The 20,407-nt window shown below is 54.4% G+C and overlaps 2 long non-coding RNA genes across 3 annotated transcripts in view; one reads left to right on the forward strand and one right to left on the reverse strand.

Annotated features, from left to right (window-relative positions):
• The first annotated feature begins 1,372 nt into the window (after positions 1–1,372).
• The window catches only part of LOC150002015 (uncharacterized), a 59,146-nt gene continuing 40,111 nt past the window's right edge, over positions 1,373–20,407 (forward strand). For both annotated transcript variants that reach the window (XR_016513089.1, XR_016513088.1), the window contains exons 1-2: positions 1,373–1,534; positions 3,290–3,404. This is a non-coding gene — a long non-coding RNA (uncharacterized LOC150002015). The remainder of the gene's footprint in view (positions 1,535–3,289; positions 3,405–20,407) is intronic.
• Positions 8,253–9,406, reverse strand: LOC150002016 (uncharacterized). The gene is made up of 2 exons (XR_016512958.1): positions 9,333–9,406; positions 8,253–9,005 (listed from the first exon to the last, which is right to left on the reverse strand). It is a non-coding gene; the product is annotated as an uncharacterized LOC150002016 (long non-coding RNA).

Below are 20,407 nucleotides of genomic sequence, written 5' to 3' on the forward strand. Positions count from 1 at the left end.
TAACTAAGCCAAATCTCTCAGATGACAGTGGGGGAACTAAGGTGACAGGGGGTTCCCCCAAGGTCACCCATCCATTGAGGACAGAGCTGGCTCTACAAAGATGGGACAGGGGGCCCAGAGAAGGGTATCCAGGCCCGAGGTCCTGGTGCAGGGGGTCAGTTGAGCCCCCACCCCAGTCACATGAGAGATGCAGAAGTGGGGCAAGGGAGGGCCCCCTCCTTCTGGCTCGGCGCTGATGGAGGTTGGAGGCGCTGATGCAGGTTGGAGGGTTTCAGGCAGAGCCGATGCCCGTCTGCCAGGAATCATAGCTGTCTTTTGCTTTGCCTGGCCATTTGCTTTGCTTTGGCAGAGCTGCAGAGCTGACTGCTAGGTAGGCTTGCTGTTTTGTTTTAATAGATAATTAAGAGGAAAGGCTTGGGACACATTTTATGAGTGTCATCGTCCACTGTAAAACAGAGGACCCTGAAGTCCTTCCCCACTCTGTAGACCCTCTTTGAAACCTGAAGTTTATCCCTACCCTCGATCTATTTGGGAGAAGCCCAGATCCAGGGAAGGGCTGGCCTATGAATGAGACTTATGATGACCAGCCCCCTTCCCTTCACACCCCCAATCCTACTCTGATCATCAGTTTCAACACTTAGGGGAGAGGAGGAGGAATGCCATCTATCCCTGACAGGGCCCGTGTTTTGAGGGCTCCAAGAGCTGGGGAGACAGAAGGGAAAGACTGAACCCCATACTCAGGAAGACCCAGCCTCAGAAGGAGAGCTCTATGAATACGGACACCTGGGCAAGGCCTGAGTTGCTCGGGGAAGGCTTCCAGGAGGAGGTGCCACCTGCCCTCAGGCTTGAAGCACTATAGGAGGAAGAAGAGCACCCCAGGTGGGAAGGTGTGAAGCCGCACTATGAGTGTGCAGAGAAGAGTTAAGTGAAGCAGGAAGGCCAAGGCGGAGCTGAATCTGGTACACTAGGCAAGCAGAGCCACAGAAGATTTGTTTGTTTTTAGTTTCTATTAAAGTATTACCTCCAATCAGAAAAGTGTGCATATCTTAAGTGCAGTTTGACAAAGTGTCATGCAATGAGCACACTCACGTATCTATCACACAGATCAAGAAATAGAACATTCCAGGCCCCCTAGACCCCCTTATGTACTCCCTTCCAGTCTCTGCTACCCCCTCAAGGATAATGAGTATCCTGACTTCCGACAACCTACTATCAGTTATCCATTGCTGCCCCCAACCACCCCAAACCTTAGTGGCTTAAAACAAAGAACCAGTATATTCTATGTCTTACGATTCTGTGGTTTGCCTGGGCAGTCCTCTGGTTTCCCTTGGGCTCATGTGACCTGAAGGGCTGGCTAGACTGGAAGGTTGAAGAAGGCCTTAGTCACATCTGGCAGTTGGTGCTGGCTGTCGGCTGGGTGGCCTCAGTTCTCCTCTGCCCCTCCAGTAAGGTGGACCTGCTTCCTGCCGTGGCCAAGCAGCGTTCCAAGAGGGCCAAGGCCAGAAACAGCAGGACTTCTTGAGGCCTAGTCTCTGTAAGTCACAAAATGCCACTTTTATCAGATCCCATTGGTCAGAACAAGTCTTGAGGCCAGCCCCAATTCATGGGCGATGAATAGACTCCACTGCGTGAGTGTTTTTTGATCAACATTAGGTTTGTAAGATATATCTCTGTTGTTGGATAGAGTTGCAAATTGTTCATTCTTACTGCTGTGTGATATTCCATTGCATGCCATACATCATCAATTCATCTAATTCCATAGTTGATGGTTATTTGGAAAGGCTTCATTTTTTAGGCCCTGTGAATAGCCCCGCTGTGAACATACCGGCGCACCTGTTTGGTTGACCGCATACCCACCCATGTTTCTGTGGCGGTGGAAGTGCTGGGTCACCGAAAGACCGCAGGGTAGGAGATACTTCCAAACTTCCCCAAGGTGGTGAGTGGTGTGCACCCCACCAGCAGTGTTTGAAAGGTCCAAGAGGACTTCTTGGAGGGGAGTGAGGTTGTCAGTGGGGGTTTTAGAAAAGTCCCCAGGCTGAAGATGGGCGGAGGGATATCTCTAACCTTGGCGCCCCCTGTAATGTCCCCTCTTGGCCCTCCCTAGCCTCCTTTCTTCAGGCTGGGGGAAGTAAGGCCATCGGAGCAGATGGCCCTATTCTCAGTGTGAGCTCTCCTGTGGACTTTATCCTACCCCAGGGCCCTCCCACTGCCTTCTCTCTTTTACCCAGAAGCTGCCTTCCATGGTTGGCCTGATCTGCCAACAGGCAGGGAAGCTAGGTGCCTACAGGAGCTGACACATGAGGACACAGGAGCTGGAGGATTGCCATAGCAGCCTGTATCCATGACAGCTCTGGGCAGTGGGCAAAGCCAGGAGACTTGGGTTCTACTTCCAACCTTGCCGCTCTCTTGCTGCAGGATCATGGGAGGAAACTTTTCCCCTCTCAGGGCTTCAGTTTCCTCGTTTGTAGAATGACAGACAAGAGTATCCACTTCACCAAGTCTCCTTCCTCTCACTAACGTGACCCCGTATTTCAGAATCTAATGGGAACTGGCACCAGGAGGCCCTTGGAAAGCTCACCAGGCTTCCTGATTTCCAGGCACGTGTCAGCCAACTTGGTTCAGCTTGTTCCCTGAGTGGCTTTGCTGCACCATTTACCAGTCACTCACTCACTCATTCATTCATTCGTCCATAACATCAAGCGGTTTCTATGGCCTTGCTGGCCTCAGAAGGTAGAGAGAGAAAGTAGGCTTCATTGCTGCTGTCCAGCAGCTTGCCCAGGGAGGGAGGGCACCAGCCTCTAGAAAGCTGGAGGAGATGTGATCAGCCAGGCCCCAAGCTGCTGGGGGATGAACAGGAAAGGAGGGGCAGGTCAGAGGGGGTTCCACAGAGGTGTCTGAGCAGTCTCAAACGCAAGGGGGGCTTTGAAAGACACAAGTGTGGGGACAGGGCTCTGGGCAGAGCCCCATCCCAGGGCTGAAGGCCTATGTGACTGGGCTCACTGCAGCATTGCACTGGGTTGTGCTGGCTTGGCTGCTGCTTGGGCTACAGGGTACACTGCTGGGCTGGTTCCGGGCTTTAGCACGAAGTTCTGTAGATGGGCCTCCACTTGGGGGCTTGGGGAGCAGCATCCAGTTTCTAGGGTGACTCCACTTCTGTGAGCCAGCTCGGCCTTCCAGGAGATGGCCAGAAGGGGCCTGTATGGGTGGGACCTAGAGGTCTTTGAAGGGGGCTGCGGGCCGCCCGCAGGGTCAGACTTAGAGCTCACTGTGCCCTCTCCTGTCTCCGCAGGACTTCGCTGTGCTTGGCCAAGTTGGACTGCTGAGCCCCTCCTCCTCACCCCTGCCTCCTTTTCTTGACACTTTCAGCAGCCTCAAGTCCTGACCTTTGGCAGAGGCCTTAGCAGGTAAGCATCATGCACTGGTCCCTCACATTGTGTGTCTGCTGGTGGGGGGCCCAGCTGGGCGGCTGGTGCCATTTCGGGGCCTGGAAATGCAGGAGCTAAACTGTCATCACCGAGGAATTAGAGGAAGGGTCTTATTTCTGTTTTCACTTCTTTCTTGGCCTCCTCCTCTCAGAGGGAGCCAGACAGTGGAGGGGAGTGTGCCTGGCTCGGACCTGGACATTTTGTTAGATTCTGTTGCCAACTCCCAGTGTAGCCTCAGGTAGCCCTCTCCCTCCGCAGCTGGGAGCCTCAGTTCTCTCCTCTCATGCGTGAGTATGCTAATCGTGACGTTCTCTAACATTCTGAGCATATAACGCTATGAAAGGTCCTGTGCTAGATACCGTATAGTTATTGACTTTTCCATCTTCGAAACAATCTTGTGAATTAGGTGCCGTTATCATCCCCACTGTATAGGCAGGAAAACTGAGGCTTGTGGTGGGGAAATGACTTACCCAAGGTCACACACCTGGCTGAGCCCCCATGGGGGTCAATTCCAGGTCTGTGTGGCTCCAGTGCACCAGTCCCTAAGCCCTGGACTATTCTGTCCCTGGACTTTGCCTCTGCTGGCCTCTTCTGGGGGTAAGAATTGAGGTGATTGTGGGTGTCTTCAGAAGTTGTGGATCCTGACCCAACTCAAGGCAAAGGGAGGGCGCTTTTATGAAGTGACAGTGGCTACTGGTTGCCTGGATAAGGGTGTGGTGTGACATGAAGCAGGCCTGGCTTGGGGACCCTGAAGCGGTACCAGGGATCCTTCTAGAGAAGGGTTATGTTGGCTGGATGAGGCTCTCTCTCCCTCTGCCTCCCAAGTTCAGTTTCCCAAGCTTGCATTAAGCACTTGCTGCATGCCAGGCCTGATGTCAGGCCCTGGGGTGCAGGCCCTGGTGTCCCATTATGTGTTCTAGGAGAGAAGCAGGGAGATTACAACAGATGTGGAGGGGACAGTGTTCACAGGTCAGAGGGGGGCTCTCTGTGGGAGGTGACCCAAAAGTAAGTAGCATTGTGGAGAGACAGGACTGGGGATGGGTGGGAGAGCCTTGCAGGGTGGGGAATGAGGTTGGCCAGGTGATGGGAGGATTGTAAAGGGCCACAAGTGCCAGGCTGGGGAATTAAACCCTGGGGGCAGTGGGGAGCCGTGGAGGGTTCTAAGTTAGGTAGTGACCTACCGAAAGTGCCTGCATTGAAAAAGCCATTGGCAAGTCCCCAGCTGGAAGCAGGGAGACTAGTGGAACTGTCCCAAGTTCCCAGTGAGAGGTCAGAGGCCTCAGCTAGGGCCAGAGAAATTGTCATGGATAAGGAATGAGAATCACAAGAGACCAAGGCAGGAAAGTTGGCAGGATTTGCAATTGGCTAGTTTCGGGGCAGTGTGGGGACAGGAGGAATGGGATAAATGCTTGAGTTGTGAGTGAGTGTGAAAGCCTAAAATCCAGGAAGGCTTCTTGGAGGAGGTGGGCCAGGTTGTAGTCCAGAACATCTCTGAGAGGACTGAGATTTTCATGAGGAAGAGGATGATATGGATGGCCTAGTTATACATGGGCATGATGTTCTCATCTAGAAGTACAGACACACGTACAAGTCCCAAGGCTTCGCCAAACCCACAGTCATACCTGTGTCTGTGAATACATGTACACAGCATACTTAAGCACACAGACACATGTGTGCTTGTAAACCTGTCTGTGCATGCTAAGAGTAAACCGATGTGCATGCACACACACACACACACATGAGCGGTCATGTGTGCAAAAAGATACTCCCTCGTGTGCATATAGACACAGACATCACTCAGGCATGTTACAAACATTCACATTTGCACACAGATAGATTTGCATGCACATACAGGCTTACACACGTTCGTTAATTTATTTTTGATGCTTCCCACAGATATACAGGCACAAGTTCTCATAATACGTGGCCTGCCTACACACACAGGGACATGCTCACGTGCACACACAAGGAGTGATGTGTTCCAAGGAGAAGCAACTGTTCAGGGGTCGCTGGCTTCTCACCTGCAAAAGCTTCCAGCAGCTCTCGTGGTCTCTGGGCAGCTCTGAGCCAAGGTTGAGCCTTGCCTCTGTGTGTATGTCAGGGAGGGTGTTTGAGAGGCAGCTGTGTGACCGTGGACAAGCTCTTGCCCTTTCCAGGCCTCAGTTTCCTCATCTGAAAACAGGAACAGTCGCCACCTGCCCCCACCTCCTGGACAGGGTGGAGGTGAGGGCTAGTAACCACCAATGTGTAGTGCCAAGAAAAGTTCCTGGGCTCTTCAGGGCTTTAACAGATTGGAACCATTATTTTTACAAGAAGAACGAAAGTGGGTTATGGGTGGGGTGGGGGCAGTCTCCGTGTTGCTGGGGGAATGTCCACGGATTCTTGCTCCTCATCCCCTGGGGACTCCATCCAAGCTCCCTGGAGCCTGGGCACCCTCAGAGTCTTGAGCACGGCCAGTTGGTGGTGTCTGTGTCATACCGACGTTATCTGCACTTTCCCCGTTGGTTGCTGGCGAGTTGGGGTCTGTGGCACCAGTTTTGTTACACCAACTGCACCAGAGTCCCTGCGTGGGGACTGGCACATTACCTACATGAGCTCACTAAAGACCCCCGAGAACCCTGAGAGGGAGGCCTCCCCAGACAATTTCCAGATGAGGAAACTGAGGCACGGGGACGGTTGGTAAGGTCCTCAGGCATGTCAGCTCACTCATGTTGGAGCTGAGCTCCTGTCCAGGTCATTGGAAACCTAACTTTGTGCTCCTTTCTCCATTGGGATTCCTTCAGGGATAGGTCATTTCAGGCCCACTTTCTAGGGGAGGAAACAGAGGCTCTTAGTGGGTGGGCCTCACAGCTGGGATGGGCAGCGGCGCCCCAGATTCAAGACTTCCTCTTCCCTTCTCTCTCTCTTCCCCGTAGGGCCCCTCCATGTTGGAGGGTGTTCCCAAGAGTGCTCCTTGGCTTACCTGGGTTTTAGCCCGACCCAGAATTCACAGGCAGGAGTGTCCTTTTTTGTTTTTTCCTTCATAAAAAGGTGGGTTGTTCTCCGGGACCCACTAACTAGGCAAGATCTAGTAACTTCTTCTCTGAAACCTATTTGTTAAATGTCCTTTGTGTGGTCTTTTGGAAACATGGGCAGCAGGAATCTTTGGGGTAAGCAGTGCAAATTATGTAGCCGGTTAAGATGCTAGGAGCTTCCGATGGCCACTGTTGCGGGTAGGGGGAAGGGCCAGGGAATGAACTTTCACTTCTCTGGGATTTCACCGGAGGCAGGCCCTCCTCTTGGTCCTTCTTTTCCGTCTACGTCAACCTAGCAGATGTCTCCTCACCTTCCTGTGCCCAACTCACCTGTCACCTCCTGGACATCCTTCCCAGAGGGGCTGCACTTCCACCCTAACTGAAGCCCCAGTGACTGTGGAAGACTGGCTTTTCTCCTGGTAAAGAGCTCCAGCGACTGGCCCAGGAGAGGTCCCAGAGGTGCCTGGGGTGCAGAAGAGGGCCTGGTGGAACCAGAAGCCTGGCCGCCTGGAGTAGATAAGCCCCCAGCCCACTCCTCCCTGCAGATGACTTGGCTCGCATTCCCCAGCCAGGCGGACAGGAGTCAAACGTATGTGGTTCCAAAACTCGGGCGAATCTCACGTCAGGCAGAGGTGAGAGGGCCCCAGCAAAGCCTGGACACAGTGAAAGGGTATCTCGTTGAGGGCACTGACGTGACTCAGGGTATCGACTCTGCGCCCTGGCTTTGTGGTTTCTTCCCACCTCTGCCACTCCTTTCTTTGTGACTTCAGAATAGTGGCTTAACTTCTCTGTGCCTCATTTCCTCATCTGTAAAGTAGGGACAATAGGACCTACCTCACTAAGAGATGAGGAATTCAGCGAAGTATGCCATATAAATCCTCACACAGAGCCTGAAACATGGTTAGTGCTCCATGTGAATGGATTGATGGTGGGCCAGCAGGCAAAGGTGAGTGATAAAGCTGGCTCCAAAGGCTGTGGCCCCACAGGGGAGTGACATGGTTGGATTGCCATTTTAAAAAGGGTGTAGGGGACAGCAGGGATTGGGATTAGGCTGGATTTGGGTTTCATCTGAGGCCATCCCAAACAACTGGTGATTAGAGCTCCGTGGGCAGGACATGAGGTGAAGGCCACACTCTCTGGCCAGCCCGGCCAGCCCCTGGTTGGTGGCTTCATGCTGCCAACATGTGCCATCAGCTGTCAGTCAGCAGACTTCCAGGGATACACGGGCACAAGGTACGTTTGGGGCTGGCTACAAAGACCTTGAATGTCAAGCCCAGCTCACAGCCTGGCTCTGGCTATGCAGAGCTGGGATTCCAGGGTTCCCATGCGGCATGCCTGTCAGTCTTCAGCACCAGCTGAGAATGCACATCCCGTTCTCCCTGCCTGGAATTTGTTGCTTATAGCCCCTCCATCCCCAGGCTTTGCCGCCTGCCCTGACCTTGAAACCCCTACCCCAGCCTGGAACTGAAAATAGTCTACAGCCCACCACCGGTCATTCCTGCCCGAGGTAGAACGCTGCCTGGGTGAGCAGGATGGGGCTGCTGTCCTAGCAGGCCCTCTGAGCAGGACTTTCTTTCAAGCTGTAGTTCTGCTACAGACCTGCCTTATGACCTTGGACAAGTCACTGCCCCTCTTTGAACAGTTGTTCATTGGTCAAAGGGTTGGGACAGGTTAGGGGTCACAAACTACAATGATCTCAAGGGCCCCACCAACTCAGAAGCTTGGGAGGGCGTATCCCCACTGTGCAGATGAGGAAACTCAAAGCACAGAGAGGTTAAGAAATGTATGCAGGGTCACAGAGCTATTGGTGCAGTTGGAATTCAGCCTAATTTTATCTGACACCATTATAAATACGGGTTTTCCCCACTACATCGAAGTGTCTGTGGCAAGCACTTTAGTACCTACCAGAGTTTGCTGGGCGATCCATTCACTTCCTCAGCCAGAATTTGTTATGCTAGGCATCTGGCAGTAAATCTGCATTTGAGGGCCTGGGTGAGCAAAGCCCCAGGCTCACGCAAAGGTCACAGAGTCTCCAGTGTAGAACATGTTAGGTGGATGCCATCAGTAGGTGAAAGGGAGGAGCCGGGAGGATCAGCTCTTCCCTGATGCTGGAGGATGCAGGCAGGGGAGACTGCCTGGAGGAGGGGGCTAGATCCCCACACAGTAGAGTGGAGGTGTAGGGTCTTCTTGGGGTCTCTGTACAAGTTGGTGGGGTGGATCAAGAGTCTAGCTGGAGAGAAAGATTTGTTCAGCCACAGCTGGACGCGGGTGCTGAAGTAGCTCCCGAGGGCCTCAGAGGCTGTGCTTCAGAGTTTTACCTTGATCCTGCAGAGAGTGGAGAGCCCAAATGGGCTCTGCAGCAGCAACAGCTCCTCTGTGAAGGCTGGGAGGAGAGAGCTGGCCTCCCCTCACCTCTTCAGCACCATGGCTCTTCTGGAGTCTGTTGTGGACCAGGGGATGGAGCTCTCTATCAGAAGAAAAGCCAGCCTTCCACAATGCTGAGATGTGAAGTTACCTAGGGTGGAGTTCAGGTGCCACCTTCTGTTGCCACCGTTTGTGCCCCTGCCTGGGTTGGAAGGGAGACATGGATGAATCTGTTCAGTGATGTGATTGAGACAGAAAGGCCCAGAATCCAGCTCAGGGACACGGAGTATCATCATGGCAGGTGTAGGAGGAGAGCAGGCCAGGCAGGGGGAATCCTTCCCATGGTGGGGGGCAGGTCTGGGTCCCTCCCCTGGGTCTCCTGAGGTCCAAGGGGATCCTCGCCGATGTATGTGATCACCTGTGTAGGTGTGCAGGGCTGCATATGCACTCCAGGCTACCAAAGTGTCTTTCCCAGGACAGGCTGGGATTGGTAAACTACACCTCGAAGGGTTCTGCCAGTGTTACTCACCTCCGGGTGCTTGCTTCTCCCTCCTGCTGGTGCTTGCTCACCAGGCACTCAGTGAGCGCTGGAGTCTGAGGACAGCCACGCCCATACCCTATGTCCCTGGCTCCAAAGCCCCAGTGAAGTTGCAGGGAGGGAGCAGACACCGGGTGGAGCTACAAGGGCGGCATCTTTATTTGAATGACAGCATCCTGGCCACTTTTAGGAGGAATGGTCTTTAGAAATTATCTGGCCCAACCCCTCCTGGTAAAGATGGGGAAACTGAAGCTCAGAGATAGGAGGATACACCCCAGTGCCTCCCAGTGTGGCGCTCCAGGATTTCAGCTGAGCTCACTGCTACTGAAACTACTTTGGATGCATGACAGGTGTAGCTGCTGGCAGGGTGCAAGACTTGCAGCGGTAGTGACCTAGCCTTGGGACATGATGTTTGCGAAAAGGGAGGAATGACCCCAGAGGGGCACCCGCGACCTCAGAGAGTATGGCCAGGGAAGCTCTGGGAGTCTTTGGAGATCCGCCCAGAACCGGGACTGAGAACTGCGTAGGGCAAGGCAGGCTCAGACCTGGCTCTGTTTGTCCTGGTTTGTATTCCGCCTGCTATAATCACCACCTCCTGCTGAGCCTACTGCCATTAGGGCTTCTCTTCCCATCTGTTTACCCAGAGAGCTGAGTGAGGCCACGGCAGAGAGAATGCTCCAGAGTCAGGGCCCGCTTTGAATGCTGACAAGATGCAAGGGGACGAAGAAGGAAAGCGGACTTGGGAAACCAGGGGCGATCCACATTCATTCAACCTTTGGTACCAGGGACAAGTGTGTGGATGCTCCGAGTGACTAGAGGGCAGGGAGGGCTTCCTGGAGGAGTTGGAGCTTCAGCTGACCCTGAAGAATGAACGTGACTTTGAACTGAAACACATTCCAACAAGCAAAGGGACCTTCAGGGCCAAGGCCCAGAGGCAGGCATGCCTGGGGCAGATCAGTGGGGGCTGAGGCTGGACAGTGAAGGAATGAGGCTGGAGATGCCCCCTAGAGGCCAAATGGCAGAAGGAGGAAGTATATACTTTGCTTCTGACTTGCTGAAAGTGCCGGAGTTGATCCCTGCCCTACTTCCCTGTTTCAGTTTCCCTTGGATCTCCCTGGAGCTTCAGGCACCGGGCAGCCACAGCAGAGCAGTGCCTCAGTGGAAAGTCTGCCTTTGGGGAGAGTGTGGGGCAGCTGCCAGGATTCTAGGTTTTTCTCCTCCCCCAGGAGTCAGGCAGCTGGCTCAGGACACCACTGCTAGACCCAGGGCTTCTCTCTGGCTGGGGAGGGGTAACCGCAAACTCATTGGTGTGCCAGCAGTCTCACCAACAAGGGTGGAGGGATTTTAGGCCCCCGGGGCAGACCCACCTATGGGCTAAGGATCCAGTTTCGAGGGGACTTCAGAGCTGAGAGTTTGGGGTAGGCTTCCCCTCTCCGTCCTGCTTCTAGGGAAGGACGTGGCTGGACTCAGAGACTAATCGAGAGGAGGCGTCCCTTTGAGCCCTGTGATCTGCTGTGGGCCCTGTGGGTGCCAAGTACCCCTGGGCATGTAGCCCCCCGCTTGGCTCTGGGCTCAGCCCAGATTGTATTTGCTGAGCCTCCCTCCACTAACCCGTGGCAGCCTCTCCATCACTTGCTCCTTTCAGGAAGCCACAAGCTCTTGGATTTCCAGTATCTAGGATTGCGCAAATTCTCCCAGCAGCCAGCTCAGGCCCTGTCTGCTCCAGGCTGGCCCAGGAGACACTTGGGACGCCCAGGATCCTTTTTTGAACAACACTGCAACCTCCCCCACAGCACGAAGGGCAAGCTGCACACATGCAGAGCTTCTTTGTGACTCCAGCTCCTGTCACGACCGTCATATCAGTGGCTTAGCAGGGGCCCACTTTTCAGAGAAGGAAACTAGAGTCAGAGAAGGGAGATAGGAGACTTGGCCAGGTTCACACAGCCAAGCCAGGACTCAAGCCCAGGATTCCAAGCTGCCGGTCAAGCTCCTTTTGAAACTGAGCCAGTGTTTCTTGTCCGGGGCCCCCAGACAGGTGGGGCCAGGGTTTGGGAAGAGGAGGTGGGGGAAGAGAATGCAAGGGGTCGAGGACCTGGAGGGCAGATGGCCAAATCACTGTCTCTTCTCCTCGGCTCCAACTACCTTAATTAGCTGGGTCCGCCAGTGGCACTGACAGTTACCTGGTGTGGAGGAAGGCCTCCTCGCTCTTGAATCAAGGTGCTAAAAATAACTGGGCCCAGCTTCCTGGGGCCCCTGCCCAGCCAGCGCCAGCCCGCCTGCCTCAGCGACCTTTCTCCTGGATGCTGGAAGCTGATTACTTTGTGAATGTGCAATTCCTGTGCTGAGGACTTCCCAGAGGTTGGGACAGCTATGGCATTGCATGCTCAACTCCTGAAACTGGAGAAGGGTCCCTGCACGGCTTGCCAGCTCCCGAGGTATGGGGTAATGGGCTCCTGTCTGAACACTGGCACCCACCCACTTTTCTCCCTGGGTGCAGCACCTGCCAGGCTGGCCATCCTATCCCTGGGCACTTGGGCCCCTCCCTTGAGCTGCCGGAGTTTCTCTGGGGCTACCTGGACTCTTAAGTGGACAGGGGACTGTGCTCCTCATCCTCAGAGCTACCTAGTGCTCACCTTGAGTCCAGTACCAGGCCCAACACAGATGTAAAGCCGTGGCTCATGCCCTCACACTGCGTGTTCACCTGTCACAGCCAAGGGGAACCCAGACTTTAGAGCTGGATAGGTTGAGATCTAGCTGTGCGATCTTAGCCTCTATATTCTAATCTTTGAGATGAGCAGCACAACTGACCTTGTGGTGTTATTGCAGGAATTACATGAGGTCATGTGCAGGAAGTGCCAGGTCCTGAGAGCCGGGCCCATGGGGCAGTAGGAGGCATGAGCATCTCTGGGGGGCGCTTTCCTTTCTCTTGCTGTATAAATAGACCCTAAAAGCCTAATACATTTGGTGGGTGTATTTGGACTAGGAGGGGGAGGTCTGCCCAGAGAGGCCTGCAACCCCTGCCCCACTGTGTTTGTCCAGTTCCTGCCCTGGGCAGTGTGACCGGAATCCTGTCAACATTGGCCTACATGCCCCCGGCTGTGGGGTTATTAGCCCAGTGGAAGTGAAAGTTGTTTTCTGGACTTGCCCACTCTGAGAACCAGGGCCAGAGTCTCAGGCCTTCCACACCTCAGTTTCCCCATCTGAAAGTGAGGATAATAATGACCCCTGACCCAAAAGCATTGTGAGATTAAATTAGGTGCGTGCATGCAGTACTTAGAATGGGCCTGGCGCGGGGTGAGCGCTCGGGGTGTGTGTAGCAGTAACAGCAGCAGTTGGTGGCAGCAACAGCCACCGCCTGCCGATTGCTGAATGATTAGTATCAGATGCTGTGTCAGATGCTAAGCACTTGACATACATTGTTTAATCTTTATGGCAACCATACACAAGGTCCTCCTATAAGCTCTGTGTTCCAGATGAGGGAACTGAGGCACAGAGAAGTCACACACAGTCTGAAAGTGGTAGAACTAAAACCAGATCTCAGAGTCAGCCCTGCCAGGGTGACCAGCCATTCAGGCTTGCCTGGGACTGTCCGGTTTTAGCGGTGAAAGTTCCACATCGCAGAATCCTCTCGGTTCCAAGCCCACCAGGACAGTTGACGTGCTCCGCTCCTTAGCCCGCTGGACACCGTGACCCCTCCTTGGCTCCGGAGCTGGCTGCTGCACTCTGGACTGGGCCCCCTCCCACATCCTATGGGTTCCTCTTCCAGCCCCATCACCTTTGCTCAGCCTCTCTTCTCTTCTCCTTCCCCTCTGCCAGCTCGAGGGGCATGGGTCATGCCCGGTGGGTCCCAGGCTGCCCCTCACCAGCCCTCAGTCTCCTCATTTGCTCTGAGGGCTTTGGCACCTCTGCTCCCTGCTTTCTAGAGACACTCTGGAAAACTTCCTTAAAAGAGGGAAGGCAGAGTGAGCCCCGCCCCCAGCCCTGGCTCAGGCAGCCTGGGGAGATTGCACTGGCCCTTCCGGTGCATCCGTGCATGGATGGAAAGCAATGCTGACAAAGGGAAAAGGTCAGCAGAGGGACAGAAGGACTTAGTGGCGGCCTGCTAGCCAGCAGTGTCCTCCCCCAGGTCAGCACTTCCTAGGGGGAGGGGCCCAGTGTTCCTTGGGGCCCTGCTCAATTCATATTGACTCAGGCAACCGCTGGCTCAGTGAAGCAGCTGGGTAGGTGCCTGAGTCGAGCTTGAGGCCTCTGTCTCCCTCACCACCACATCTGGCAGTTGTTGGCTGGACGCCTTTAAGCATCTCTGGCTCTGTGTCCCGCTTAGCACCCACACCCTCTGCTGGCATTTAGGTCTTACCATCTTCTTGCCTCTCCATGACTAAGCCCTTCCCAGCCCTCCACTACCCTCCCTGGCTTCCCCACTGTCATCAGGAATAAAGTCTGAATTCTGAGGCTGGTGTTAATGCGTGCCTGAGTTCAGTGGGGCAGCCCAAAGCTGCCGGTCCTGCCCCAGAACTCGGGTCTGCTGTCCCTACCCCCACACAAGGGCTGGCTTCTCCTGGCCCTTGCTCCCTGCCTGGGCGTCTCTTCCCTCCAGGCATGCCTTTCCAGGACCTACCCCATCACTTTTCTCCACAGGCGCCCCTACCTGGGGGCAGGAGAGGTGGGGGTCGGGATGGAAGAGGTGGTGTGTGAGGTAGCCGTGTATCCTGAGTGCCCACCCAGCTCTGCCCCATGTGCCATTCTCACCTAGGCTTCAGCGCTGTGCTCACTGTGGCCAGGATGCCAGCTGGATGCACTGACCACTCTACGCCATTCCTCAGACTTGTCCTTGAACTGTCCGGTACATCTCAATACCAGCTCCTGGAGGGGAAGGCAGGAGCTGTCTGTCTCCCCAGCTTACAGGGAGGCCAAGCCCCCACGAGGGCAGGATTTTCAGTGGTTAGAGCACAAACTCTGGGATCTGACCCTAGCTTCATCACTTACTAGCTGTGTGACCTCAGACAGTCACTTAAGCCCTCTGAGCCTCAGTGGTATCATTTGCGAAGTGTGGGTAATAACAGTTCACTCTTCACAGGATGGTGAGATTCAATGAAGTGACACGTGTTTAGTGTTCCCAGGGTCCTGGAACATTTTGAGGATCGATGAAGTCAGCTCTCATCCTCACCATCATCATCAGGGAGGCTGGTACCATATCCAAAAAATGAGGACCCTCTCCTCCACATGGGCACCTTCTGGCTATTCGGACCCTCCACTTCTGCCCCTCTGTGTCCCCTCTCTGTCCCTTGTCCTTTCCCAGCACTCCTCTCCCATATTTCTGAAATCCCCAGGAAGGCCAGCCCTCCCTTGCCTCTGGTTGTCACCTACCTTATCCACCCTGTTCCCATGGAATGCCTGTGGAGCTGGGGCTGGGATTTATCGTTTCCCCCATGACCTCTCACAGGTCCCTAGAGAACAGTAGGTGCCTAATGTGTTTGTTGGGTTGAAACAATGTTCACTGAGCCAAAGTCGCTTCCAAGAACAGCACAGCAATGACTAGCCAGGCCTGTGGGCCCATCTGAAGGCTGTTGAGGGACATTTTGAAACCAGACCTGAGCCACCTTGCGCCGGGGTCACAGCACGCGCCCACCCCGGCCTCCTGGAGTAAGAGGTTTGGGGGAGGTGCATGAGGCTGGGAAGGGCAGAGGGCAGCACTGGGGTTGGGCCTCCCTGTCCTTTGAGCTGTTGCTCCCTCTTCTGTTTGACCCAGTCCTTTCCCCACCCCCACAGTTCTCTGTTAAATTGTGTTATTATATTTAAACCAATCAATCCCACTGCAGAGCTTTTCCTGTCCTAATGATGAGTTTTCAGCCCAAATGCCATTGATTTTTCACAGCCCTGAAAACCAGTTGATGAACAGCACCAGGGTTGTCTTTGGAGAGGTACTTAGAGCATTTCTGCAGGGCCCCTTTTACCAGTCACCCACTGCCCCATCACCACCCATCCCCCACCCTCACCCCACATGTCACCACCGCCTGCAGGGGGGCTGAGGCTGCCTGACAAAGGGAGACCCGCAGTGCCCGCCAGCGGTGGGGTGTCATCGCAAGAGGCCCCGCCCCTTGTGCTGGCGAAACAATCATAGTGGAGATTTTTATTGATTCTGGCCTAAGGCAGGAGCACAACTTACAGAACAGAGCAGTGGTGCTTGTCTTCCTTACAAGTTCAGAGCACATCCTGAGCGTGACAGACGCTCTCATTTCTAGACCTTGATGGGGCTGCCTGTCACACTGTTCTTTTAAAGGGGCGGTTCAGAAGGTTAGAGCCTTCCACACTGGGGAGTGGGAAAAAGTTCCCTTTGTGAAATCCTTGCAGCCTCCGGGATCAAAGGCAAGACTAGCTAAACCACTAGGCAGTGCTTTGCCTTTCAGATCACTCACTGTGAGGAGCAAGGCCTTGTTTGACCTTTCTAATGACCCCAGGGCTTGGGTGGGCAGGCGTTTTTGTTCCCACTTTAGAGATGGGCAGCCTGAGTCAAGGGCTCAGAAGAGCTGCTGGTGCTGAGACCAGACGCTCTCCAGGCCCGGGGTGCAGCCTTTGTGTTCCTGTCTGTCTGACAGGGAAGGAAGCTCCTCTTACTACCAACCAGCCTCTTTGCTCCCCTTGACCCACCCCTGAGCTTTGTCTGCTAAGCCCAGATGGTCACGTGGAAAGACCTAGGTGGTCATCACGTAGGGGTCTTGACTCACTGCCTGCAGCACACCACACAGCCTGGGAAGGAGGCTGGAGTGAGGCAGGAGGGCTGGGCAGGGGCTATGGCAAACTGCAGAGTGCCTGCCTCACCTGAACCCCTAAAAGTCACAGAGGTTGTAATAACCCATGTCCTTAAAACTATACGGGCTGGGGACAGGACTGTGGGCTGAATTTGCCCCTGCCTCTCAGGAATTCTCATTCAAGCCTTTGTTTTGGAGACAAGAATGTGTGGCCTGGAGCTGGGAGTGGCTCTTCAAGGTCACAGCACTTGGCAATGATAGAACTGGGGTTTGAGCCGGAAAGGGGGGGCAGGGAGGGGTCAACCAGGCACTGCTGCCTCCCTTGCCCCCAGGCTTGGTGAAGCTTCCCCAGCAGTCAGAGTCAGGAGCAGGGCAGGGCAGGGCAGGGGGCTCTGCTCTAGGGGAGATAGGCCCCTCACTCAAGAGACCCAAGAGTGTCCCAGTGAGCCCCCTCTTCCCTTTACCCTCGGAGCCGTTACCCTGCCTCCCTTCCCCACAGACAAACCTCCTGTCCCTCCTAATCAGGTTAGCCCCCTGCTCCACTCCTGAAGCTCTGCTGAGCTGCACCAGCTGCCTCTAACGGCCTGTCCACCAGGCCCTTTCCCTGGTTCTGGGGCCGGGGGAGGGGAAGCTAAGAAAAGAGCTGTGGGTGGGAAGGGTGCCCCATTCCCTCAGTTTAGACCTTTCCACGGCTTCTAGGATCAAGTCCAAACCCTAACCCTCGCATCCAGGACCCATTGAAATGAGACCCTGCTCATTTCTCAAGCCTCCACACCCCAGAGGCTCTCATTCCTGCAGTCTCAGGATGCTATTTGCCACCTGCCTGCCTTTGCACAGGCAGGTCCTTTTGCTGCTTCCACCTCAGAAAACTTCTACACATCCTTCAAAACCCAACTCTTGGGCCGCCTCCTCTCAGGACTCCTGCCCCTATACTTGCACTAGGGGCTCCACTGGTCTGGAACTTAACCATTAATCCCACTGTTTGGGTGCGCTCTTCCTAGACCTGGTTCCCTTTGAGTGCCCAGAGGAAAGGGAGAATATTCTAGAAGAATATGCCTCCGAGTGCAGCATAGAGAAGTGCTCAGTGAAGAAACAGGGCCAGCAGAGAAGAGAGGAATGGGGACCAGGAGAGGGAAAGAGAAAGACAGGAGTGCTTGGAACAGCGGCTCCAGCCCCTCTGCACCACTCCAGCCTACTTCCTGCCGGGGAGGCCATTCTCAGCGACACAAGCGGGGCCTGAAATAGACACGTGGGGGCCTTGGTGGTGCAGTGTCACAGCCCAGCGCTAAGCAACCCCCTGACTTATTGGCCACTGAAGATCCCTCTCTTCCCAGGGCCCTGCCCCTGCAGTCCAGACCCCGCCCCCAGCACTGCCCAGGCCTCGCCCCTCTGTTCCTGCTAACTTTGTTTTATAAATAAACTATATAAATAGGCTCCTCTGATTCCTCGGAGTACTGCAGCGTTTAAGGACTCGGGCACTGCTGCAGGCATAATTGTACTGCCGAATCCATCATCTGCCTAATTACCATTCATTTTGCGTTGATTTCTGCTAATTAAAGAGAGAGAAACTCCTAACAACTTTTGCATAAATACTATATTTGTTCTGTGTTAAGATGGGATGCTAATTTGCTGGTGATTGGCTGATTATCTAATTTTATAGCTGTCACACAGGATGGTCCTGTCTCCCCTTCTCGCCTTCAGATGCTGCTCAAGGCCCCCAATCAGGTGTCGGAGGGAAGGGTCAAGGGAGGTCCCCCTGGGTTGTTAGAGGGTCTTTCTGAGACTCAGGGGTCACCAGGAGCACTGCATGTCACCGAGGTTTGGAGGACTGCAGTCTGACTGACAGATATGGGAGGAACCTTTGGCTCATTCACTGTTTTTGTACAGATGTAGAGAAACTGAGGCTCAGAGATATCCAGCATCCCCCCACCCCACCCTCCAGTAAGACAGTGGAAGAGACAGACCCCCAACCCATGCGTCTGGGCTACTCCTCCAGTGCTGGTTCTCAATGTACGGAGCTGTGGTCAGGGGGAATGTTCGGGGTAACGGCAAGAGAAATATCTGGACCAAATCCCAGCCCAAGTGAAGGAAAGAGGTAGCCCAGTCTAAGCCCTTGGCAAAAACCAAACCCTCTTGGACCCTTCTAGGAACCGGAGTCTCCTCCCATTTTCCCATCCAGCCCAGGGCTCTGCTTCCACAGCCCCCTGACCCCATTCACCAAGCCTCGCTCCCGCAGCTTAGGCCAGCTTCCCCAGGACCAGCCTGCGCCCAGCCCCGGGCCTTGTGCACTGTGGACTGTGAGGACATGCACAAGGATGTGAACTCCAGATCTTAATAGGATGGATTTTCATCTGAATTGGAAAAAATATGTAATCAATACCTCACATCTGCAATTTTGCAGACGATATTGCTTTGGTTAAGTAAAAAGAAAGTGATTGGTTCAAAGTGATTTAAATAACAATGTGTAAATAATTTAGAGGGAACACAGGATGTGGCTTACAGTATCTAGTAACTGAAGTTGGGGACACACTTAGGGAAGGTCAGAGAACATCAGGTCAGGAGACCAGGCGTCGGCAGCAGGGACCTGAGGGCAGGATTGGCCAGTCCCTGGCCTGGCCTGTAGGTCACCACTGCACCATCCCATAGCCAGGCCAACAGTGCCCCTGGGTCATGCCCTTCTCTCCCCAGCCCTGCAATCAGTAGGAATTAGCCCACCACAAGGGAATCAATCATTTGCCTTCAGAAACCATTTCAATGGGTCTGTGTTTTAGGGAATCCAGGAGGTCAGACTGTTCCATCTCACCCCACGTGATGCGGTGCAGATGAGTGACTTCACGGCCACTCCTGGGCTGGCCCAGCTCCCCAGGCATTGGTGGTCGAGACCCTGGCTGACCCTTTTCTCTGTGTCTTCCTGAACAGTCTGAAAACAGCCAGTTCCAGATGTAGAGGGAAAATGGCTTTGACTAGGCCAGGTGTCACCTAGACAGCCAGAGAGATCAGAGGCTAGGGTTCTGGGCCTGGCTGCACTTTCTGGAACTTCAGACTCCTTCTCTGTAAATGGGAGACTGTCATGCAACCCTGGAAGGAGTCTAAGGGCCTTGTGCAAAGCGCCCCTCAGAGAAGCGCTCAATGCAGCTGGTGGTGAACTGATAACCCGCCCAGGGCCCCCCTCGGCCACCCACCCGCCGCCACCGTGTCTGTGCGAGGTGACCCCACTGCCGCCAGAGATCTCCCGCTCATTCGCCCTTTTATCGCCCTGCACACAATCGGGGGAAGCCTGGAAGGCCGCGGGGGCTGGGCAGATGGAAAACAAAGAGAGAAAACAAAGGCGCTGTTCCGAGGAGGCCAAAAGGCAGGGTGCCTCCTCCCTCCGAGGTCTGGCCAGCCTGGCCCACCAGCACCCGGCCTTGGTCACCCCCAGGCTGCTGGTGACCTGCCCCGCCCCTACAGAGGCCAGCCTCAGACCTCACATGGTGTCACCACTTGCTGGGTGACCCTTGACAAGTCACCTCTCCAAACCACCCTTTTCTTATCTGTAAAATGAGAATTGGACAGCAAGCTGCATGAGCTTCAGCAAGCCCCTCCCCCTCCCCCCACCTGGGGTCCCTTTTGGGTTGGCCCAGTTGATGCCTATTTCTGCCCGTAGAGAGCACCCCAGCATGCCCTGTGCAGAGTAAGGCAAGCAGAAGGCCGTATACTATCGGGATCTTGGTGCCAGTGTGTAAGCATTCGTGTGGAATGGAGGAATGGTTTAACCAGAACAGGGCTTACCTGCGTGTCTGCCCTTGGTGGCTGCTGCTGTTGGAGCCTCCAAGGGAGGGAAAGCTCTCCTGGGCCCTCCAGAGCAGTAGCAAGGAGCAATGGCTGAGCCCCCAACGGCACCAAGGCCAGGCTACCTGGGTTCATAGCCTAGCTGTGTGACCTTGGGCTGCTTTCTTAACCTTTCTGTGTCTGTATTTTCATCTGTTCAAATGGGTATAGTACCTACCTGATAGGTTGTGGTTAGATTAAATGAGCTGATTCACGTAAAGTGCTGCAGACGGTACCAGATAAAGATCCATTAATGTTAGGTACTATTCTTGTCATCAGTTTTAAAACTCTTATTGATTAGAGGTGGACGTATTGGGGCACCCATGGAGCTTCAGCCTCCAAGCCCCTCCCCTGCACTGTGCCAGTGAAGGTGGGAATTTCTCTGGCAGCTGTAGAGGGTTCTAGGTGGGAGGGCACCAGGTTGCTATGAGGTACATCTCTGTAAGCATTTCTGGTAACAGTTTAAAGGGGCCTGGATTGCTAAGGCTCTGGGAATTTGTTGTCATT

Source organism: Furipterus horrens, unplaced genomic scaffold (assembly GCF_987537825.1).
Source record: "Furipterus horrens unplaced genomic scaffold, mFurHor1.1.pri manual_scaffold_9, whole genome shotgun sequence".
Taxonomy (NCBI): domain Eukaryota; kingdom Metazoa; phylum Chordata; class Mammalia; order Chiroptera; family Furipteridae; genus Furipterus; species Furipterus horrens.